The 26,084-nt window shown below is 36.5% G+C and overlaps 1 protein-coding gene and 1 pseudogene across 2 annotated transcripts in view; one reads left to right on the top strand and one right to left on the bottom strand.

Annotated features, from left to right (window-relative positions):
* Positions 1–26,084, bottom strand: part of PCDH15 (protocadherin related 15) — a 1,196,276-nt gene that overhangs the window by 685,251 nt on the left and 484,941 nt on the right. The gene's annotated exons all lie outside the window — the stretch shown is intronic.
* LOC308529211 (nucleolin-like) lies at positions 23,153–25,437 on the top strand (annotated as a pseudogene). Its single transcript has 2 exons — positions 23,153–24,375; positions 24,475–25,437. The product of its transcript is annotated as a nucleolin-like (transcript).

Here is a 26,084-nt window from a genome sequence, read left to right as displayed (position 1 = left end):
GGCAGCTGATCGATGTTTCTCTCTCATCGGTGTTTCTAACTCTCTATCCCTCTCCCTTCCTCTCTGTAGAAAATCAATAAAAATATATTTTTTATAAAAAGAATATAGACTAAATTTTCTTTTGTCATACAGGCCAAAAAATTAAATTCCCTTTAAAAAAACACATGAGAAATTTAACCAGCTTGAGAGTTATTCAAAATAACAATCAGAACTAGAAATTACCAGACAATGTTTACAAATATGCCCTAAAGATACACCCAGACAAGATAATGTTTATGCATAAATAAAACAAACACAATGAAAGCATTTTTAGATGTGAAAAACTAGCTAATATAATTATCATGAGTCTAGTACACACACAGAGAGATTAAACCAATTAAAAATAAAGAAAAATAATGAACTCAGGCAGTATTGGAAGAATTGTGTTTAAAAAGTAAGTATTGAGAATTGAATACTATTAAATAAAAATAAAAACTAAAAATAAGATTGAAAAGCTGAATATAATTATTACATTTATTTTTTAATTCTCACCTTAGGATACTTTTCCATTGATTTTTTAAAGTTATTTTTATTTCTTTATTGATTAAGATATTACATATGTGTCCTTATCCCCCCATTACCCCCCAACCCCCCACCCATACCCTCACCCCCCTGTTGTCTGTGTCCATTGGTAAGGCTTATATGCATGCATACAAGTCCTTTAGATGATCTCCCCCCCTTACCCCCACCCTCCCCTACCTTCCCTCTAAGGTTTGATGGTCTGATCAATGCTTCCCTGTCTCTGGATCTGTTTTTGTCCATCAGTTTATGTTGTTCATTATATTCCATAAATGAGTGAGATCATGTAATACTTATCTTTCTCTGACTGGCTTATTTCACTTATTCCATTGATTTTTTTAGAGAGAGTGGAAGAGAGAGGGAAAGACAGAGAGAAACATCGATGTGAGAGAAACACATCCATTGGTTATCTCCTGCAGGAGCCTTGACCAGGGCCAGGCAGGGGAGGAGCCTACAAAGGAGGTACTGGGCCTTGACCAGAATCGAACCCGGGACCTTTTCATCTGCAGGCCAATGCTCTATCCACTGAGCCAAACTGGCTCAGGCAAACTATTAAAACATTTTTAAAATAATGTGATGGGTAAAATTGAAAAGAATGGTAATTTACTATCTCCTCAGTTTTTCATATCAAGGAGTCAATTTATACTATGTACTTTTAAAACGTAGTTTAAAACATAATTGCTTTAGCTTAGTAATACACTTGCAATCATCACCTTAATCTTAAATGAATGTTTCAATATTATTATCTGAAGTTAATCAATTGTTTTATTTTCTGTTTAACATTTTTATAAGTAAAAATGGAATTAAATTTAATATTTTATTTAAATGTAGCATACATGTTACATTCCATTTTAATAAACATATTTTTTGTTTTACTTAACCACCTACATTTGTAGCTATTTCTTTTTCTACCTACATGCATGCTTACAGAGAAGTCTAGAGAGATCATATGTAAACCATGTTTATTTTGATATGACAGTATATTCTGCATCGTTTAACTTTATTTTAATAATTATATGTAATTTTTACCAAAGGGAGATGATCTGAATTAAGAGAATAAATCATGTCACAGGTGAAAAGCTTTATTTATATCAAAGAACTTGGACTTAGTCTCTTTATGTTACTATAAGATTCATAAAATTCCTCAATAATTTCAAGGTGGCAGATAAGGGAAAGGGGAATTGTGTGTGTGAGTACTGTGTAGTGTGTGTGTGTGTGTGTGTGTGTGTGTGTGTGCGTGTTTACTGTTGAGAGAGAGAGAAAGAGAGAGAGAGAGAGAGAGAGAGAGAGAGAGAGAGAGAGAGAAGGAAACAGAGGCAGGGACAAAAAGAAACAGAGACACACGGAGAGGTAGAGGAGGGAATGAACAAATGAGAATAATTTAATAGCAGAATCCTTGTAATTTTATAGTTTCCCTCCATTCAGGCTTATTCTTAAAACTATTAGCATCTTCTCCTTCTGCAAGGTATCTTTTCTTCAGGTATCTTCTCTGCCATTCTGAACATTTTTTTCTGATTCTAGGAACTTGTGCTTAGTAATCTGTGACCTGCTCTTTATTTCCATTTCTTATAGCAGCAATTATCAACCTGTGTGCTGCTGCAGGCACACCGTGGGCCCCAGGAGTTTTTAAAACATGCAATACCTGACTATTTAGTCAAAGGCACTGATCTTTTTTCTCTCCGATTGTGAAATTTTAAAAAATTACAAAAGCCAACACAGCAATAGCTATCAGATGCGAATGATTCAAAATTATACCTATTTCTTGTTAGATTGGCAAAAATATATTTTGCATGTACCTCAGAATTTTAGTAACTAGTTTATATGTGCCAAGAGATGGAAAAGGTTGAAAATTGCTGTCTGATAGCAATGTATTTTTGCTAATGCATTTAGGTTCAAACATCAGGAGAAAATTTGTCATTAAGTCCTACAAGGACTCATCTACATTTCTAGTTTTAAAATATATGTTATGGAATTTTACTAAGATTTTTTTATTTTATTTTTATTCATTTATTTATTTATTTATTTATTTGTTTATTTATTTATTTATTATTGCTTAAAGTATTACAAAGGGTATTACATATGTGTCCTTTTTTCTCCCCGACCCTTGACAATCCCCTGGCCTCCCCTACCCCCAGTGTCTTATGTCCATTGGTTATGCTTACATGCATGCATACAAGTCCTTCGGTTGATCTCTTACCCACCTCCCTCCTGCCCCCCAACCCTCCCCGGCCTTCCCGCTGCAGTTTAACAATCTGTTTGAGGCTGCTCTGCCTCTGTATCTATTATTGTTCATAAGTTTATAATGGTCTTTATTATCCATAAATGAGTGAGATCATGTGGTATTTTTCCTTCATTGACTGGCTTATTAGATTAAGAGTAATGTGAAGAGCTATACCTATATACAATGTCAAACTGTTAGCATAGGTAGCTAGATATTAATAAAGGAAATGAGCAAAAAAATCAGTCATTATTAAGCCTAATAAAGTAGGGAGCTTAAGCCTGCTTGCTTCCATAGAAAGTTACAGCTTCACATACTCTCCAGGGCATCCCTGCCCTAGGGACCTAATCCCCAGAAGCTGGCATACCAGGGAGGAATAAAAACAGCAGAGGACACTCCACAGCTGGGCACATGCCCAATAGAAGTCAAGAAGGCACAGGGGAAGGTACTCCGTGTTCAGGCATGCACAGCAGGAGCCATAGAGGCCTGTCAGTCTAGCCTGAGAAAAGGATCAGTTTGAATCAGGACACAGAACCTCAGAAGATCTAGGGAATAGATTGGTGAGGGGGTGGATCCAACAGAAGCCTGTGAAAGATTGAGAAGTGGATTGGTTATTTTGAAAAAGCACCTTGTTCTTCCCAAACCTGAAATAATATAATCGGTCTAACAAAGATCTCTCTCTCTCTCTCTCCTGGTATACACCACTGCCTCTGTTCATTCACATGTTTTGTAGCAGCCACGTGGGTCTAGTAGCCGCCTGGGCCAACAGTAGACACAGGACTAAGCTTTCATGTGGCACCGAATATCTGGACACTGGTCTTTGTTCTGGGCTTGATGAAGGCAAGGCTGGGCTTTTGCTGAGACACTGGGAACCTGGGGGCAGCCTTCTATTTCCACCCAAAATAAACCTTACCAAGCCACAATTTCCTATGCAACTTCATCAAAGAACATGATTTCTATATGCAAGAAAACTGGGCTTAGTATAGGCATGGACTTTGCAGTTGTGAGCCTGCCTAAAATCTCCGACCCAATTCTATTACTATATCAAAGAATATCTTACTTATTTTGGTATACAATCAGTAAATTGAAACTTTATTTTTTATATAGTATCTCATCTAAACACATCTCTTTGAAACAGACTGGAGTTTTGGATAGATTAAGCTCTCACTTTCCATAGTACAGAATGATACCAAAGAATGTAAATTGTTTCTACAATTAAAAAAATATTTGATGTATTGATTTTTAGACTGGAAGAGGAAGGTGAGGGGAGAGAGAGACGAGAGAGAGGAGAGAGAGAGAGATCAACCAACTGAGCACCTTGACCAGGGGTATTTTAACTATTCAATAGCATGTAGTTATCATCCAGACATTCCAGAGTAAATAACATTTGAAGCCAAAGAAAGAGGAAGGCAGGCTGACATTACTGGGAGGTGGGGTGGGGAGGTGTCAAGACATGTAAATGTAATGAAACTTCATTCCTGTAAAGGGGAGCACAGGTAGCACAGTTGAAAGAGCTCATTACCAGATTTTACAATTCTAACAAAGTCAGGGACATTTAACATACAGGTTTTGAATTGTAATATTGGAGCCCATCTCCTCAGCAGTATCCAGAGAGGCCATAAAAAAATAAATAAAAAGACTACCTAAAGCATTCCTTTCATTATTTTTGCATCATTTGCCTTCATGAACTTCAGGGGGAACTGAACAAGTAGAGTGTGCCCTTCCAGTTGAAACACTGGCAAGGAAAATAATTGCATTGTGCTTCAAGGGAGACGGATCTGAGCCAAACAAAGGTACATCCTATATTAATATGTAAGCTTAACAATCAGGCAAGTCTAACGCGCCAGACCTCTGGGTCAGAATACTAATATTTCTTCCTGACATGCTTAGAGCTGGAATTGAATGCCAGGGAAGGCATTTATAACTAGAAACCAACTTAACTGTGATTTATAGATGTCTGACAGGCTGACACTTGATCCTTACTCTTACTGGCTAAATGTTCTTTGTATGTCCTGAGAAATACAAAGGATGTAAAACCTCCTCAAATGAGAGGTTTTGTTTCTCAACTTTATACTTTAATAGTTACTAAGATTTTCTCTATATTGCATACCTTACTTTTACTCTATCTTTATGTTTTAGCATTTGTGTAACAAAGAGTGAATTCCATTAAAATATTTTGAGAGTTGTCCAGTGATAAAGCTTATTAAACACGTTTCCTTCCACAAATGGAGTCAAATTTCCAGATGAGCAATGAAAATTTCAGAAACAGTCCCTGATGCATCTCAGACTCAAAACATTGGGATCGGGGTTATGTGTCACCAATTTAAAAATACCTGTAAAGTGAAAACGGGTAAAAAAAATAAAAGTCTATGACTGTTTGTGAAAACAAGAAAATATTTTCAATACAGAATTGAGTATGCTTATTTCATAATATAATACAGAGTCTGGCTGGGGTAAACTTTCATACATACTTCAGTGTTACTCCACTGAGATTAGAAAGGTAGAATTTAAAATAAGTAAAAATAAGTGTATATACCCAACCGCTCATCACTAAGCAGAGCTGAGATATTATGAATCCTAATGTTACATAAAGAGCCAGTTCCATATGGCATGCACACATAATGAACATAGGTTAGAAAAGAGGTATTATATTATTTAGATGATGTAGAAAGCTACAATAATACTGTCAGAAATCTTAATTTATAAAATGTGTGTTTATGTGTGTGTGTCTAGAGAAAGGGGAGGACAAGGACGGTGAGAGAAACTGTTCAAGTCAAGATGTTAAGATACAGTTCAGGGAGATAACTGAACTCAACATCATCTCCTGTGAACTGGAGCCCTGTCATGTACAAAAGACTCTCCTTATTTTTTTTTAACAGAAATTTCAACATGCGCCTTCATAATGCCCCACACCTTTGCTTTCCTGACTCCCCCTCTGGTGGAAGCATCTATGGCTAGAGAAAGGTTTTTCTTAAATTTTTTTCGAGGGGTATTATAACATCTGTCGAAATACATATCCACATTCAAAAATCATTGATAGGAAATTTAGAAATAAAGTTCAAACTTATTGTATCAGTTAGTTATTGAAATATCTAATATCTTTGTAAATTTTGTGGAAACTTTTGAATAGATTTTTACTGTGAACCTGATGACTATCGTTTCATGCACTTGATGTGTTCCAGAAAATTGTGATACAATAGTGTTTTTAAAACGTACCTGAACTTAAATGTATCAGAGCAATTATTTTATTTTTAGCCTCCAGAGCAGAAATAAAAGTACACTTTAAATTATTGTTGTTCTCTTTTACTTTTATTCTGCTTGTGTGTAATATTTTACTTAAAAAATGCTTGAAAAGATTTATATATTTAATTTAAAGTCACATTGAATAAGGATTTTTTAAAAAAAATTTTAGTAAATTTTTGCAATGTGCTCAATTACCTCCTAGAATGTATATTTTGTTATTAACACTTTAAATGAGGTTTAACTCATTTTTGGCAAGAAAATAGCATATGCAAATGGAGTTGCTATTTCCAAATTTCCACACAGCACCTTTGAGGAAACCAAGGATCCCTTGGCAGGGTGGGTCAGTGTGTGCACCACACAAAAGGCGGGTGAGACAGCAAGTATAACTGAAATCTACATGGAGATTCACTCCCTAGTGTCTGATCCCTGAATCAAGCTGAGACAAATTATGGAATGGAGCATTTTTTTAAATTCTAGCCCACCCAAAAGACTGTCTTTTTGAAAGTTAGTCAAAATTCTATTGGTGCTAACTGCTATAATGAATAATGTGGTCAAGATTCTGCATATAAGCAGTGAAAATATAGCCAAGGCCTTATAAGGCCTTACCATCTATTATGCTAATATTTTTAATGAAGCCTCAGTAGATTTCTACTGTGGCTGCCCAGAATTCAGTGTGAGAGGAAAATGAGGCATGGGCTGTAAGAGTAAAGGGTAATGTTCTTGTCCTTATACACAGAATTTTTGGAAGTCAAAATGACTGGAAATTGTTTTGAAATAATTATAACTTCCTCAATATATTTTAACCAATTCCAGTGCTCAAGTACCAGGTAAGCAACTTGAAACACAGGAATTTTCCCAGACTGTGGGAAACTATATATTTATATAAACAATCAAGCACATCATTTATTTTTTTTAAATCATTCCATGCAGTTTTGAATTTTTATACAAATTATTTATATTTACCTCATATTAAGTGTTAACACCAGAGAAAATCTAGTAATGGCTGAAAATGCTCTTTTCTCTAACTTGATTATTGATGTTCTACTATTAACCACCTCACTAATACCACCACCTCAACCTGATATACTGGACATAAAGCTTCAATATAACTAAATCTATTCATCAATCAGAGGAATGGATAGTCAAATAGAAAAAGGTTGCAAGGTCATTGATTTAAAATATGCAAATTTGTGTGGCTATGGCCTATTCAATTGCAGATCCCTCAGGATTTGTTAAACTTTTCTTGTTTTTTTAATCCTCACCTGAGGACATGCTTAGAGAGAGGATGGGAGAGAGAAGACTGTGTGAAGTACAGGAGTGAAACATCACGTGAGAGTGAAACATCCATGTGATAGAGAAACATTGATCTGTTGCCTTCTGTATGTGCCCTGACTGGGGATGGAACCAGCAACCTTTCAGTGCACAGGATCTGATCAACAAATTGAGTCACTCCAGTAGGGAATGGATTTGCTTTATCTATGATGAATGAATGAATGAATGAATGAATGAATGAATGAATGATGAATGAAAGAATCTTTCTGTTGCAAATTGAAGATAACTGTGTACTTCACCTATATCAGGATCTATATTTTGGAAGCTTTTTGGGGGGGATAGGAGGGTCACAGAGGTGGGAAAGAAAAAAGATTATCAACATAGTCATCTCCAGCAATCTGATACTAGCCATGCTCAACTTCCTCTTCAAAATATGAAAAATTTGCTTTTGCTTATCATTTGGTTCCTAACAAAATAGCTCTTTACTTTTTTTTAGGTAGATGTTGCACGGAAAGAGGAAACAAGGGCTGTGGAGTGACATATAATCACTGCTAATGAATCAACCTTGACATTAGTTCTCTTTCACCTGCATCCAATTATTAAGGCAAAATTCTTCCCTGTCAATACACTAACTGCTTTAGGTGACAAGTTTGTTAAGCGATCCCTGCCCAACCTGACTACTTCTTCAGGAAAAAAGAAAGAGAGAGAGAGGGAGAGAGAGAGAGAGAATTGTTAAAAGCTATCAGAATAGATGTTATATTTAAGGTAATGCTACATTTGTATTATTTATTATTTCTTTTATCACCTATATTATTTACCCTATTTAAACATTAAACTTTACTGTTTAAAAGACAATTTGCAAAAGCTTATTGCTTAAAATTTATGATATCAGCTTCAAATTAGTAAATATCCTTAGTTTTGTCATTGACTTACCCTTTCAGGATTTTCCTAACTGTTCTCTACTCTTAATTCTTCTTGAATCTGTTAAAGATGCAAAGACGCTGTCTAATCTTCATGATTCATAATCATGACTACTAAAGCAAATTGTTTTCCTTCTGCTATACCATTTAATTTACATAATGCCTGTGCTAAAAGACAGGAACCAAACTTCAAAGTCTCTAACTGTAGTCTTACAAAGAGTCTTGCAACAGTGCATTACTTTGATGTGTTATTGCCCATGTACATTATAGTCTTAATATGTATTTTAATTGTCTTATATTTTCATTTGTTTTCTAGAATTATATTGAGCTCTTTTATGGATATTTTATCATGTCTTTCCCATTAAGACTAAACTTCCTTTTGTAGTTTAGTTTTACTCTTTAACTACAGTCAGGGTTACCTTGTTCTATAAGTTCAGACTCTGCAGATTATGAAGAACAGATTACAATTTACCTGGAATTAAATTCATAAATGCTCATAGCATTTATAACATTCACATCATAAAGTATACTCAAGGACATACTTATTTCCACTCCTCAGTGAGCAGAAAACTGAAATTTTACAAATTTTTACTTTCCTGCACCAAATTAAATAATTGAAGTAAATAGTAGAGAGGGCCAGCAGAATGGGTGTGTGTGAATAAATATTTATTGAACATCACATAAATGTCTTCCACGTTAAGCCTTTCAGAATTAGGTATAATTCCCCTGACTCATTTACAGATGAAAAAAGTGATGTTCAGAAATTTTAAGAAAATTATTTAAGGAGCAGACTGCTAACCCATGTCAGTCAGGATTTGAATATGCTACTATCTGATCTCCAAACCCATATACTTTATATGATACAATATTGATCCTGATAATAACATTACTACTAATAAAGTGGTGTTTTGTTTTGTTTCATTTTTATGGGTGTTTTTAGAGGGAGAGGAATAGAGAGATAGAAACATGGATTGCCTGCCTCCTGAACGCCCCTACTGGGGATCGAGCCTGCAATGCAGCATGTGCCCTGACAGGGAATCAAACTGGCAACCTCTTGGTTCATGGGCCAAATGATCAATCACTGAGCAACTCTGTCCAGGCCTAATAAGATGTTTTAGGGCTCATTACATGTATCTCACTCTTAAGAAATCTGTTTTAAAATGGAAGCATCTTACTAATTTAGAAAGGGGGGTTAGTGGAGAGTCTGATGAAAAGGTATATTTAAGCGGGGTCCTAAAGCATTATTAGGATTTAGCCAAGTGAAGACTGCAGAAAACGGAAACATATTCCAGTGAGAAAATGCTGTGTAAAACTATTTAATGATCCAGAGGACATTGATATGGCCAGAACATAAACTCTTTTTATTGTCCTACATATCTTTTTTTTTTTAAATATATTTTATTGATTTTTTACAGAGAGGAAGGGAGAGAGATAGAGAGTTAGAAACATCGATGAGAGAGAAACATCAATCAGCTGCCTCCTGCACATCTCCCACTGGGAATGTGCCCGCAACTCTGGTACATGCCCTTGACCAGAATCGAACCCGGGACCTTTCAGTCCGCAGGCCAACGCTCTATCCACTGAGCCAACCCGGTTTCGGCGCCTACATATCTTAATGTGCTCTTATCTTCAAAAAAATTTAAAAAGCCAAATTATGTTGGGTAATTAATTTTGCTGAATTACGTATTTTTTTCTTTATTTGTCAACCTGTACATTAGAGAATATTCTTTATTGTTTTCAATATGATGCTCAGTGAAATGTGTAGTTAAGCTTAGTAAATTTTAACAGTTTTAATGAAAAAAAAAAAAAAAAACACCCGATACTTGTAGAATATCTGCACATCTTGGTCTTCAGCAAGTGGTTAAATCCATCCAAAGACCTTTCTATGTCTTCTGCTTACTTTTGAGCTCTGGGATCTGAAATGTTTGAGTCAAGACTTTGTAAGAAATGATGGTTTAAATTGAAGAGACATATTCTGGTCTAAGATGGCAACATGGGAGGTTCCTTAACTCACCTCATCCCAGGGACACACCAGATCTACAGCTACACATGGAACAATTCCCTCTGGAAGAAATCCATGAAGTAGCTGAGCAATTCTTACATGCCTGGTGAATGAGAAAATTCCCATGTCAAAATGGGGAGAAACATACAAGTGAGAGGAAACTCTAATTCCTCCAACCCTGTGTAGGGAAGGGTTTGGACCCAATATCTATCACATTAAAGACATCCACATACTAAACACCTAACTCTGAAAGGCAACAGCGTTTGCATTGAGAAGACCCAAAGACTATAGAAAAGAAAGGGCTCTTAGCTGAATATCAAAGACCCACTTTCCTACCTGCCCAGGCCCAGCACAGAGGGAGCAGACAGAAATACTATTTCCCAGCCTTTTCTGAAAGGACATATCTTAAAAGCTGTAACCTGAGTGGCTTGTAATTTATCCCTCATCTAAGGACAAATTGAGATCCTCCTAGCAGATACTATCTCCATATTCTCCCTGTAGCCCACATCAAGTCACCAGTATCTCCTGGGAAGGAGTCTATGCTCACAGTTGGCACCTGGGCTTTTAAGGCTGTCACCCAGAGGAGGCACCCCTTATTAATCTGGTTCTGGTGGCCAGCAGGGCTTGTGCTCACAGGCCCACAGGAGTGTATGAAACAAAGAAACAATCCTATATGATAAAAGGCTAATATGCAAGTTGTCACCTCTACCTGGAGTTCCACCTGGAGTTCGACCAGGGGGCAGGGCCGGCCAACCACCCGTGGCCCCTCCACCTGGCTGGCCTGGCCCCATTGGCCCAGATCTGGGCAGGCCTGTCAGACCCCACCCATGCATGAATCTCTGCACCGGGCCTCTAGTTCTTAATAGGCTACTTTATTAGAATTCAGCATGGAAGAAACACCGAGCTCCCAGTCTCTCCCTGAGGATCTGGCTTCCCAATCAGCCTACAACTAGGTATGTAACCAAATGAAAGGCTAGGTCTCTCTGACTGCATGTTGCTCATGCCTGCTTTGTTCCCAGGGCCTTCAAGATTCTGCTTAGTTTTGCATATAGGCAGGCTAATCATTAGAGGAATATTGTTTGAGGCCTGATTGCACAAAAACAGTCCCTTTCTGGAAGATGCCTCTCCTGAGGAGATGGGGGAAACAAGTACTAAAATAATAATTGCTTGTCAAAATCTGAAGGTGCCTGGTGACCGAACGCAAATCAACTGAGGTCAACAAACTGGGAATAAGAGGTTTCATGGTCTTCTAGGACCCTGCTGGTGCTCAGCTGTCTGTACTCATAAATTACTCATTGCCCCTCCCATTTTCTCTTCCCTTGACATAAAAGAAGCCTGAGCTCTATACTTTGGTAAGATAAATTTGAGATACTACTAGGGCACCCACCTTCTCTGTTGGAACTTTCTCAATCAATAAACCTTTGTTAACTCCAAATTCTGATGTTTGAGTTTTGGCCTTTAAAAGCACTGGGCACAAGGACTTCGGACCAGTAACAGTGCTTACTGAGAGCCTTCCCTGCGGGACTCTGACAGGTCCTGGCATACCCTTAACTACTGAGAGCCACTAACAACAAAGAAGGCAGCGTGGACCATGGCAAAGGTTTGAGAAACAACCAAGAGTTAGGGCCAGTCTGAATGATAAGCTTCACATTCTGAGACCACACTGTGAAGACTGGCAGAGGTGGCTGTATTTTCTTAATGCTGATTAACCAACACATAATCAAGAAAAAGGAAGAAGTAGAGGTCTATGTTTCAAACAAAATAAAACAAAGATACAACTCCAGAAACAGTATTTAATAAAATGGAGATAAGAGATTTACCTGATAAAGTGTTCAAAGTAATGGCCATAAAGATGTTTACTCAGGTAAGGAGAACAATTCATAATCAAAGTGAGAATTTCAACAAAGATATAAAAATTGTAAGAAAACATACATATAAAATCAAACAATAGGGCTCTAACACCACATCAAATTAAAATGCCAAAGTTTTGATTAATCACCATAGAATATAGAATTAAATCATATGTACTACTGTGGTTTTGGCAAATTACATTGTAAGTGGTTGCCTTGAGATTCCAAAAAAGTGATACTCAAAACATCTGAAAAAAGAAGTCACTGAAACAACCCTATGTCAGATAAAATGTTAAAATATTGATTTCTAACAAGGAACAGTGGAATATATTTCCTTGGTAGTTGACTACAGACAACTTTAGCATGAAGGGGTAAGATGATCAAAGCAGTAAAAGGCAGTATTATATAATGAACATGAATATTTTAAATTATATATCATTCATAAATAGCCCATGATGAAAGGATAACACATTAAGTAGGATAAATATGCTGAAAAAAAAGTAAAAAATAAACAAGTATGATAAATTAGTAAATGACAAGAAGACTATCATAGTAAATCTGAACTTCTATTATTATAAATGACAAATTAAAGTTGATATGCTGTTTGAAACATTGGCAAAAGAATCCTTGGGATAATTTTTAGAAAGCACAAAGATAAGATAATAGAACATGTGTCTGTAGAGATTACTTAACAATAATTAATGTAAACTAACATAGTCCCATAAGACATTCTGAATTTATTAGATTACTAAATACATATGTCTGAGTATTGTACATATTTAACATAAATGGCAGTAATCAAAATGAGTATTTGAAAGTAACACATTTTCTTTTAAAACTGGTATATTGGTCACTTTGTGAACTGGTCTACTCTTATACTGATCAAATCTTTATAACAAGAGTTTAAATGCAACACACACGTTGCTGCTAACCCGAGTGGTAGTATATTTTTTACTCTTTATAAAGTCTCTGTTAGATTAGCATACATAGAAAAACAAGCACTGTAGCTCAGCAGTCACAAATGACAAAGAGAAATGTTTGCTGAACTGTTTTTGGTTTCTAGTGAGTTTACAAGTTATGAATGAAAAGCATAACATGTGTAAATGAAGTAAATTGTTTCTAGTGGTTCTGCTTTTGCTGAATGGTTCTCATAAGAAAACTCCTATCAACTGATTGACATGGAGAGCCACAAACATAAAGAGACAGCTATGATAGTAGGTAGAAAGTGCTCAGTGAGAGGCCATGAGAATATGGAGGTGGTAAAATTTCCCAGGCCACACATTGATATTATGGAAAACCTTTGCAGAGAAAATGATGCCTGAGCTTTCTATTTTAACTCCTGTAAGATATATGAAAAAAAATACCGTGATAATGTATTCAAAATAAGTTCTTTTTAGTTTATTGAATTTTAAGTAACTTAGTATAGAGATAGATAAATAAAAATAGTAAGGTGCTACTATAACAATCATACCTTATTTGAATTCCTCCAATCTAAAAAGCTCTAAAAAGAGCAAAAGCTGTTTTATTTAAGATTGGTGTAAAGGCATTTGGCAGCAAAATCTGAACTAACCAGACACATTCATTGGAAAAATATTAATATGTGTGATGATGGAATATTTGTCTAGAATCCACCAGGGGTATCAAATAATTTACTGGATATGCATCATATTTCCTTTATAACTTTTTTTTTAATATAAGTTTTGGCAGCAAATGTTTAAGAAAAGAGATTGTGGACTTGATTGATCCCACAGCATTCTCTTCTAAGCAATCTTTGTCATCTTTAGCTTATATTGAAACATTTTCTCAACTGTGCATAATGGAGTCAACAAAGTTAGCAGTCCATGGAATTCCTAAATTACTCTGAGACTCATTCAAATGATATATCATAAGTATTACTATCTGAGGATCTTTTAATTGTAAATCATTAACCATGAGATGTGACTATTGCAGTAAGAGACATAAACAAGAATTTAAAACTTTGTTCTAAAACTACATCTTCCACTCTGAGAAATATTCTTAATGGAAGAAGGTCCAGGGCATTATTATGAAAATTTAATGAATTCTTTTGGTCTTTTTTTCCCCTTTGTTTCTGTGCACAGGGTAGCACAGGTTACATTATTTTACATGCTTTTCAATGTCTGAATTAAGATACGGCTCTTGAAAGCAGAAGATGTGGATCTGAGATATACTGGGTGTACGTACATTGAAATTAACTATTAATCATTTTCAGGAGAGAAAAAAAAGTTCCCCTGTTAAACTGGCATGCTGCCCAAGCAAATAAACTGCTCGTGAATCGCCTAGAAATCCTCTCTTCTCTTTTCAGTATGGAGTAATTGAGATTCATACACAATGATTTAGAAACTTTGTTATATAAGATTGGGAGCAGAGAGATCTTCAACAACAACCATTTCAGTGGAAAAGGGACAAGTCATCTTACCTCTAACTCAGGAAGCAGTACAGGGAAGGCACTTATGTAGAATACCATCCTATATAATAAAAAAGGTAATATGCAAATTGACCGTCATGCCCTCGCACAAAATGGCCGCCCCCCATGTGTTCATAAGATGGCCGCCCCATGTGGTCACAAGATGGCCGTGCCCATGACATCACAAGATGGCTGCCACAACAACTGCAGGGGGGGGCAGTTGGGGGTGACCAGGTGAGCAGGGGAAGGCAGTTGGGGGCGAACAGGCTGGCAGGGGGGGACAGTTAGGGGTGACCAGGCCAGCAGGGGAGGGCAGTTGTGGAGGACCAGGCCATCAGGGGAGCGGTTAAGTGTCAATCAGGCCAGCAGGGGTGTAGTTAGGGGGTGATCAGGCTGGCAGGCAGGCGAGCAGTTGGGAGCCAGCAGTCCCAGGATGTCTGACTGCTGTGGGATCAGGCCTAAACCAGCAGTCGGACATCCCCCAAGGGGTCCCAGATTGCAGAGGGTGCAGGCTGGGCTGAGGGACAACCCCCCCCCCAGTGCATGAATTTCGTGCACCAAGCCTCTAGTAAAATATAATTTGCTTAAGACCTAATCAAAAGACTTCATCACTGTAAAACTGATAGAAAATACCCAAAAGATATAGACCCCAAGGGGTTTCACATAGCTTCAAAGTATATTTTTTAAAAATAACATAGTTACAGTGGCAATTATAAAAAAAAATTGCCCTTAGTTCTTAGTTTCCCTTATCTTCAACCCTGTGGAACTGGAAGCTTTCTTCACAGCATGCCCTGTTTTCCCTGGAAATATATTATTAAAAAAAAAAGAAAGAAAAAAAAAGCTTGTGCAATTCAGACCTGCAACATAATTTGTCTCATAGTTTATTCCATGATCCTTACTGATCTCTATACATTCATCCTTGACCATCCACCCCTGCTTGTTCATCACATTAATCCATAAAAAAATCTATCTGATCCTGATTTCAGAATTCTGATTCCTAGCTCTACGCCTGATACCAGCTTAATCAAATGCCCTCCTACTGATCCTATGTACACTTTCATAAATACTGCCATGTCTGAAAGTGGTAGTTTTGGTCCTCTGTGATGTATCACAATCCCATCACGTAAAAAAATCAAAATCACATGAAATCCAATGATTAAAAACTCCTGTGGCAGATCCTGGACTTTATCCTAACAAGTTCGAATGACATCTCTTAAGGTGTCTTTTCCTCGTGCTGAATGTTGCCTTCCCATCCTTGAAACCAAATAAAAGTGCTGATGTAACCCTCTGAGGATTTTACTAGGGGAGGGATGTCAGAACTAACCTACAGATCTGTGGTGTGCAGGGATTTCTGTACAGAGATTGTCACTCACTCATCGCCTCTGCACTGGGGGTTTAGTGGACAATGAGTTTCCCTCTGAATCTCTATCACATTAGCAACTGTCAAAAAAAAACAAAAAACATGTCATATTTGCTAGATAAAAAAGAAGTCATAAAATACTCTTTAGAATGATATACTCTCAAAGTCAAATGAAATCCTAGATATAAACTAATCCAATCCCTGCTTTGTATAGAGAATAAAAATTATGACACCTTTAAGGATTTTCAGTAGGTCCCCCATTTAATAACAGCTGAATCAGAGTTATAATCTAAAGTTCCTAAATCTTTTTTTTTTAAATATATTTTATTGATTTTTCACAGAGAGGAAGGGAGAGAGACAGAGAGTCAGAAACATCAATGAGAGAGAAACATCGACCAGCCACCTCCTGCACATCCCCCACCGGGGATGTGCCTGCAACCCAGGCACATGCCCCCGACCGGAATCGAACCCAGGACCCTCCAGTCCGCAGGCTGAGGCTCTATCCACTGAGCCAAACCAGTTTCGGCTAAAGTTCCTAAATCTTAAATCTAGTAATTCCCCATAAAATGTTGATTATTTTATTTGATTTAAATATATTGTAAAGTTCTATTTTACAAGCAAGTCTTCCACTCTTAGAATATCCTTGCTTTTACTTATTTGTATTGTCATGAAACTCTTTAAAATTCATTTTCTGTCCCTATCTTTAGTGTTGTAGTTTCAGATCTGGGTTTGGGAAGTAGGTAATGAGGGTGCCCGTCAAATTGGAATCGTTTTTCTAAGCTTCAGTCTATTTTTACAGCTTACTTTTTGATGTTCTATATGATTATATTTTCCGTGATTGGTTGGAAGCCCTCTCTGAACATCAGCATGGAAATGTAATGCCAACAGTTACTAAAACTACCAGAAGTATTTGCAATCTTCATATTGTTATTCTTTTGATAAACTACTAGAGGCCTGGTGCACAGATTTGTGCACCAGAGGGGTCCCTCGGCCTGGCCCACAGAGATAAGGCCAAAATCAGCTCTACAACATCCCCTAAGGGGTCCTGTATTGCGAGAGGGCCCAGCCCAGGCCAAGGGACCCCACTGGTGCACAATCAGGGTGGGGAGGGACTGGGCTCCAGGGCATGTCCAGCCCATCTCACCTAGTCCAGATCAGCTGGACCAGAGCAACAAGCTAACCTACCGGTCGGAGTGTCTGCACCCTGGTGGTCAGTGCACATCATAGCGACTGGTTGAATGATGGAACAAACAGCTGGACACTTAGCATGTTAGGCTTTTATTATATAGGATACAAATCTCTGTATCTAAGTAATAAACATTTTATTATACCTAGTTTAGACTTCCAAGTCATTTTGATAAAATAATTGTGTAAATGTAGATATGTGCATGTTTAAATACATAATTTGCAATAAAAATTGTCTTTTGTGGTGATGACATTATTCCTTATAGTTTCAAAATAGAACAGCTTACTTAAAATCAAAAATTACTGGATGATTGTACATACACTGAATAATAAGACAAAATGATAGAACCATGATGGGATAATTCCTCTTTCAGGCATTTCCTCTTAGTTTTGAAGGAGATATATACATATAGCCTTGTATATTGTGTGATTTTAATATGGTAGTTAAATCAGCATGGCCACAATTTAGGAGTGTACCATTACCCCTAAAGGTAAAGCCCTCCATTTATTATCTTCTTCTAGCTATGTCTCAACTGAATTCATCCCACCACACCTTTTCTTTATGAGTCTCCCTTACCTTTTTAAAATATATATATTTTATTAATTTTGAGAGAGAGAGGAAGGGAAAGGGAAAGAGAGATAGAACAATGAGAGGGAAACATCACTGATTTGGCTGCCTCCTGCACACCCCCCTACTGGGGATCGAGTCTTCAACCTGGGCATGTGCCCTGACCAGGAACCAAACCAATGACCTCTTGGTTCTTGGATCAATGCTCAACCAGTGAGCCACATCAGCCAGGCTCCCTTACCCTTTTGCTTTTCCTACATGGGAAGAAATATGAAGCTGCTTCTATTTGAAAAGACAACTTAATATCACTCCTTTATGTATATTAATTCCCCCCAAATTAATATTCATAAATCCTAAATCAAGCTAGTAATAGTGAATTTCCACTACAATGAACATAATCCTTTCATATTTGTCCTTCTCAACCACACTTTTTATATCTTCTTTCTCCTTCCAATTCTCTCTGTATACTTGTCCCCAGAAAGTAATTTAATTTTTTCTAAGACTTCCATTTTTTTTCTGAAAAGAAAAAAATTAAACCCCTTACTGTAAAGTTTGTCCTTTTCCCCCTAAAAGTGTTTTAAGTCATCATTTTCTATATGTACTTAACTGAGAAATGATTTGCCAAGTCCTACAGTACATCATTGCAGCTCATGCCCAAATCTATCTTTTCTAGTTCTCAATCAGGTAGGTTTCATATTTCAGTCAAATATGAAGAAAGTAAGATTTCTTGGGTGACACCTGTGTTCTTCATGTGCCTGTGATGTAGGCATCATTTTACGAAGAACAGTTAGGTAACTTGAAAACTCCAAATGATGAAGTAATTTGTTCAATTTCACAAGATCAACGAATACCTAATGCTGAATATAGTAAAATAAATCTGTAATGTTATTCATGTTTATCTCGTTCTCTCTTTTTATGTAAAAGTCTTAGTTCCAACTAATATGATTTTCTAGCCTTTTACTACATTGGTCACCATCTTCATCATGCACCATTAGTTGAGGTATTTTATAAACTATAACACCTCAGACATAACACATGGCTCTTGCTATGATCTGATAGGGGAAGAAATACTTTATTTCTTCAATAGTTTTGAATAATATACATTTATTTACATTTGCCATTATTTTTTCTTACCTTTTCCCACTCAAAATTTAAAACAGATTTTAACACGGTCTAATATAATGATTACTTTGTCAATATTTGGATATTTGTCTAATATGTTGCTTATTTTCAGACTCAGAAAATTATTTCCTTAAATTAACTTTATGAGTAATTTAATTTTCTGGCTACTTGTACCATATGCATGATTATTAAGGCAATTCTCCCTATTTGCTTTCCATACAGAATTGATTTATTAAAACCAAGTAGAAAATCTTCTAATTAATGAAATTATTATATAGAATGTAACACTATATTCTATATATCCTAAGATTTTAATTAAATTTGTTCAATAGGTCTGATTTATTTATTTTATGATATTTATTGAGAGTTCTGTATATATTATCCTTAATCTAGAAAATAATGTAATTTTAGTTTCAATTTTTCTTGAAGGACTTGAAATTCTTCCTTCCCTATAACTTTCATCTCTGTTCTTCTGGAGTAACAGACTTATAGAATTAAAAATGCAGATTCAAACATGCTTTATAGTTACTCCTTTCAGGAAATAAGATTTAGTGTGACTTTTTAGGACATTATGTGAAGTTTCTAGTTAAATGTTCTTTTAGCAGTAATCCTGATAGGACAGGCTACAATGACATTAAGTTGAATGTCAAGTAGCTTAAAGAGTCAATTTGCCCAAGTACTAAATATATAACAACTTTAAAAAAATCATCAGATATAAATAATATATAAAATTCTGTACTAGTGTTAAGCATTTACACAATACATTCATCTTTGTGTGAAAATTAGATTTTAACAACGACTCTACAGAAAATTGCAAACAAATTCAGTGAAAATGCAAATATTGGGATCAGCATCATTACTGTTTCCACAAAATGTTTGACTCAGTTTGTTCCTTTTTGGTCTTGAATAAATAAAATTGCAAAGATTTAAAATAATTTGCAAGTTTACAGTATGTTGATAAAAGGCTGAAAATAACATAAAGTACAACAATAAAAAAGTCAGGCTCAGTCAAATAACTTCTCTATAGAAGGAGGGGGAACTTAGAGAAAAAAACTAATTTATTTTAGGTGAAGAGGTATAATTTTTATGAGATATATATATATATATTATATAGCCAGTTTTGAAAAGGGAAGAAATAAACATTTATCAATTGCATTAATTATACACATATTGTAATGGAAAGAACTAAAGTATTTCACTTTTTATTTTCTAGTTTCCCATATTCTTATCATTAACGTTATGAAGACATGTGTAAGTCATATAGTTCATGTAATTTTTATCCTGTTTTATTCTTTTATAAATGATCAAAGTTAAAATAACATCTCTTTCATTAATTATGATGATATTACTTTTTAAATAAATGATCGACAGCTGGCTTTGAAAGAGGGACCCTATTTTTAAGATGCATTTTTATAAAAATATAGTTCATTGACTATTGTTATACAAGATATATAAGTGAGCCAGCTTTTTTCTTATTCAGAAAATAAGAGCCAGAATAGAGAATACAAGGGAACTAAAGCATTGGAGGTACAAATACTGTAGAAGAAGAAGAGATTTAAAGCTGTATCTGTGAAGCTTCATATATTTGATGGGCTATGTTAGAGTCAGTATTAGATCTGACCCTCAAATCAAACCTCCAGTCAGAAGGAAAGCCATGACGTTGTTTAGGAGGCTGTATGAAGGATATAACAAAATTTCGAGTGATAGTTCCGCCACTGTAATAAATTCTAACACTGTCAAAAATATAGCAGTTATGTTTGAATTGTTGCCTAATTAGACTTCATCAGTTAAATAAGTGATCATATTTAAAGCTTTCATTAACGAAGTCTCTTTAAAAATCCATCATGCCATGTATATCAGTACAAATCCAAAGAATTTTCAGAGGACAGGTAGCTCCAATTAAGCCTAACAAATAAACTATTTTCACTAATATATCTAAAGCTATTTAGAAATAGAGAGAAATGCCGTGCCATGATACAGTGATACACATATCAGTTTTTGCATACAAGAGGTAAACATATCAGAAAAACAATACAAAGCACTAATAGCCCACAAGATTAGAGGTCTTGCAAAAAGAAGATACTGGTGGCTGCAGGGTTTGAAGTGGAAATTAGGAGAAAGTAGATCAAGAACCATAAAGAGAGCAAGCCTAAATCATTTTTGTTCCTAATAGAAAGACAGTTTTCATATAGGAAATGTCATATATAAAATTGCTGAAGGAAACTACAATGTATTATTCAACTTTAAGATTTACATAAGTATGAATAGAAGAAATAGGTTAAAATATGGAAATGCTACAGCAAAATATGGAGAAAATCTATTAAGAAATAGATCTATTAATTGTCTATTACTATGTAACAAATGACCATAAAATTTAGAGACTTAATGACAAGCTTTTATTCTATCTCAGTTTCTACAGGTTCTTAGTTGAGTTAATTTACATTAAGGTTTCTCAGCAGGTTGCAATCAAGCTGCTGACTGCTACAGTCTAATCCAAGGGTTCAACTGGTGTGGCAGTGGGAAGGATGCTTCTCAATGTACACTGATTGCCTCAGTCTCTTGCTATATATGCTTCTCCACTGTGCTGCTTCACAACCTGTCAGCTAGCTTCTCCCAGAGTGAGCATTTTGAGAAAGAGGGAGAGTGAGAGCGAGAGCAAGAGCCAGTGAGAGAAAGAGAGCACGCATACGCCAGCACCCACGACAGATGCCATGATGGTCTTTTGATAAACTAATCTCAGAAGGGACAGTCTATCACATCAGTGACAATATGTTCATTATAATCAATTCCGTATGTCCAGCCTACAACCAAGATGAGAAAATTAACGTTGGTTGGTGTAAGTTCCAGGAGCCAAGGAGCATAGGGGGCTATCGCAGAGGTTCTTTTCCATGATAGACATTAGTGAATACTATGAATTGTGCTATAGGCAATCTAATCACTCAAGTGAAAAGGAAAAAACAAAGCTAGAGGAAAGAAGTAGTAATATGGTTAGCACATAAGAGAACAATATCTTTTAATTTCAAAAATAAACAGAAAAGGAGATAGATTTAATCCAATAAAGTAATGGTTTGGGCACCTGGGATAAGGAGAATAGAAAATTTAGAGCTATTATAAAGGAACCGATGAAGGGTAATGTCAGTGTATCCTTCAGAGAGCCAAGAAAAATAAATTTGACAGGACAGTAATATTTCTGTTTAAATGAAACAAGGCTTGAAACTGGATTCAGAAAGACAGTGAATAAAAAACTACAGTAGTACAAATTGGATAAGATCAAGATGTTTATAAATTTTCTGAAAATAAGAAAATTCTCTCCAAAAAGTGAGTCAATAAAACAGAATTTGGCAGTCAATTGGATCTGTGTTTTGAGAACTGTGCATTTTAAGAACACCAGCCATGCATTTAGCCCTTGTGATGTTTCAGACATAGTTTTGAATATTTTAGGTTTCTTATTTAATTAGAACATTACTTCAAAAAGTGTTAGGAATTATAGAAGGCATTCTGTCCAACTTCCTAACACCTATTATTACTCCAGTAGTTTAAGTCATTTATCCTAAGTCCGATCCCTTTGCTGCCAATTAGTTCAGGGGTAGGTTATATCCCTTTTTGGAAAATGATCTGAGGGAAGTATACTTTAGTCATCTGGAAAAGACGTTTTCTTAAGAGAGCATTGGTAGGATACTAGATGTCTGTTCTTCTTCGGGACTTTGTCAAGTTTGCATATAATGAATGCTTTAGAGAAGCTGTTTCTCATTATTAGCCAAAGAATGAACTCAACAAAAAAGATGGCAATGTTTCTAATTATTAATGCTATCGTAGTACTTTCAGAATAAATTATTTTAAGATAAAAACATACCATGAATTTCAATTTTTCCAAAACCCAGCATTTTTATTTAAAAGTTACTTTCTTTTCTTTTCCTCCCACTAATTCTAGAGAGAAGAATACTGAATAAAAATCTAAGATATATTACAAGTTATTCATCTTTTCTTGCAAGACAGAAAAAATATTTTATATCACTTTAACCTCTAAATAGAAAAAGAAATGCAAACATAGAAAGACAGTAGTTTGGTGGTATGAAATTAACAACCTGGCATCTGCAACAGATATCTACTTACTGCCAAATATTTACTGAAAGAAAAACACTTTTTTGTTTTCAAATTTTATTAGTGCTTGTACTGAACAAGAAAAATGTTCTCTTAGGAATATTTATTTTTTTGACAAGAAATGAACACAGCATCTTTTTGCTTTCTTGTTTGTGGAAGAAAAATAAACACTTATTTTGGTAATTGTCATATCTTCAAGGTTCGGACATACTTCCTATCAAAAGTAAATTGCTAAGAGTACCAGTGACCGCCTTCGATGCCATTTGGTTCCTCTGGGCACATCTGCACCACTCACTGGCCACACACTCCACCATCATAAGCCACCTGCATGGAGAAGCTTGCAAAGGATAGTAAAAATCAAGGTGATTCCAAGAAAATGGCTTCTCCTCCAAAGGAGTTAGAAGAAGATAGTGAAGATGAGGAAATGTCAGATGAAGAAGATGAAAGCTGTGGAGAAGAGATTATCATTCCTCCAAAAAAGGCAAGAAGGCTGTCACAACTCCAGGAAAGAAGGTGATGTTTTCCCCAACAAAACAGATTACAGTTGCCACACCAGGCAAGAAAGCAGTTGCCACTCCTGGCAAAAAGGCAGTGGCTATGCTGACCACTGTCAAAAAGGCAACAGTTACATCAGCTAAAGCATTAGCCACACTTGGCAAGAAGGGAGGCACAACAGGAAAAGCATTAGTAGCAACCCCTGGTAAAAAGGGAGCCATCCCAGTTCAAGAGAGCAAAGAATAGCAAGAATGCCAAGAAGGAAGACAGTGATGAGGAAGATGATGATGACAGTGAAGAAGATAATGATGAGGAGGAGGATGAAGATGAGGATGCATTTGAGCCAGCAATGATGAAAACTCTTGCTGCAGCTGCTCCTGCCTCAGATGATGATGATGATGATGATGATGATGATGATGATGATGATAAAGATGAGGATGATGATGAAGAAGATGATTCTGAAAAAGAACCTATAGAGATTACACCAGCCAAAGGCAAGAAAGCTCCCATAAAAGCTGTTCCTGTGAAGGCCAAGAGCACAGCTGAGGATGAGGATGAAGAAGGTGATGATAAGAGAATGATGATGAGGAATATGACAAGGAGGAGGAGAAGGAAAAGGAGGAGGAGGAGGAGGAAGAGCCTGTCATAGAAGCAACTGGGAAAGGAAAGAAGGAAATGGCCAAACAGAATGCTGCTCCTGAGGCTAAGAAATAGAAAGTGGAAGCCAGAGAACCAACCATGGCTTTCAATCTCTTTTTTGGAAACCTGAACTTCAGCAAATCTGCTCCTGAATTAAAAACGAGTTTCAGTAATGTTTTTGCTAAAAATGATCTTACTGTTGTGGGTGTCAGAATTGGTGTGTCTAGGAAGTTTGCCTATGTGGATTTTGAATCTGCTGAGGACCCAGAAAAAGCCTTAGAACCCACTGGTTTAAAAGTCCTTGGCTATGAAATTAAACTAGAAAAAAACAAAGGGAAAAGATAATAAAAAAAGATTGAGATGCAAGAACACTTTGGGCTAAAAAAAAAACTGCCTTATAAAGTTACTCAGGGGGAGGCCAAGGGACTGTCAAGGGCGGGGGGAAAAAAGGACACATATGTAATACCCTTTGTAATACTTTAAGCAATAAAAAAAATTTAAAAAAAAGTTACTCAGGATGAATTAAAAGAAACTTTTGAAGATACTATGGAGATCAGATTAGTCAGCAAGGATGGGAAGAGTAAAGGGATTGCTTATATTGAATTTAAGACAGAAGCTGATGCAGAGAAAATCTTGGAAGAAAGGCAGGGAACAGAAATAGATGGGCGATCCATTTTCCTGTACTATACCAGAGAGAAAGGTCAAAATCAAGATGATAGACGTGGAAAGAATAGCACTTGGAGTGGTGAATCAAACAACTCTGGTTTTAAGCAACCTTTCCTACAGTGCAACAGAAGCAACTCTTCACCAAGTATTTAAGAAGGCAACTTTTATCAAAGTGCCCCCCCAAAAATGGCAAATCTAAAGGGTATGCATTTATAGGATTTGCTTCATTTGAAGATGCTAAAGAAGCTTTAAATTCCTGTAATAAAAGAGAAACCGAGGGCAGAGCAATCAGGCTGGAATTTCAAGGATCCAGAGGATCGTCTAATGTAAGAAGCCAGCCATCCAAAACTCTGTTTGCCGAGGGTCTGTCTGAGGAGACTGCAGAAGAGACACTGAAGGGGTCACTTGATGGCTCTGTCCGGGCAATGACAGTCCCTGACTGGGCTCTTCCGAAGGGTTTGCAGACTTCAACAGTGAGGGAGACGCCAAAGCCGCCAAGGAGGCCATGGGAGATGGTGAAATTGATGGAAACAAAGCTACTATGGACAGGGACGAGCCTAAGGGTGAAGGTGGCTTTGGGGTCTTGGTGGAGGCAGAGGTGGCTTTGGAAGCAGAGGTGGTGGCAGGGGAGGCCGAGGTGGATTTTGTGGCAGAGGCCGGGGAGGTTTTGGAGGTCGAGGAGGCTTCTGGGGAGGAGACCATAAGCCACAAGGAAAGAAGATGAAGTTTGAAGAGTTCCTTCTATCCCTGTCTTTCCCTCTTCCATTTGAAAGAAAGGACTCTGGTGTTTTTACTCTGTTACCTGATCAATGACAGAGCCTTCTAAGGACATTCCAAGACAGTATACAGTCCTGTGTTCTACTTGTAAATCCATTTAGATAACATTTCAAAGGAGAGACCCTGTTGGCTTTGATTGGATATTTGTATAAACTTTTAAAAGAGATGAGTGATAGAATTAACCCTTATCTGTAAGTTTTGAATTTATATTGTTTCTTCCCATGTACAAAACCATTTTTTTTCCTACAAATAGTTTTTGTGTGTGTGCGCTGGAGTATAAAGGAAAGCAGAATGTCTTATCATAATTTTGCTTCAGCAGCTATGGGACAAATTAAAAGTCCTAAATTCCGTTGCCCATCCTCCAAAAAAATAAATAAATAAACTGTGATATAGGGTCACATGACCAATGCAGCTACCAACCACTAATGCCTTTGCATTACTGAGCTGGAAAAGTATTGGGCAGCTGACGTTGATGGCTATACGGGAATGAAAATAAACAGTGTGCTTTCTGTAGCAGGTCTCAGAGCTTTCACGGTATAGCACTGTTCACTGGATTCCACCTCTGGGGTCTCTGAACTGTCATCTCTCCAAACACTATCACTGCGTGGCCCTTCTGTTTGCTGTTCTGTTGGTGAATGTTTGACTTCGGATTACTTTCAATCATTTGGCAAATAGTTATTTTA

The sequence above is a fragment of the Myotis nattereri genome, assembly GCF_964212035.1.
Source record: "Myotis nattereri genome assembly, chromosome: 13".
Taxonomy (NCBI): Eukaryota; Metazoa; Chordata; class Mammalia; order Chiroptera; family Vespertilionidae; genus Myotis; species Myotis nattereri.
The sequence above is the reverse complement of the archived record's forward strand: the minus strand, read 5'-3'. Positions and strand labels throughout refer to the sequence as shown.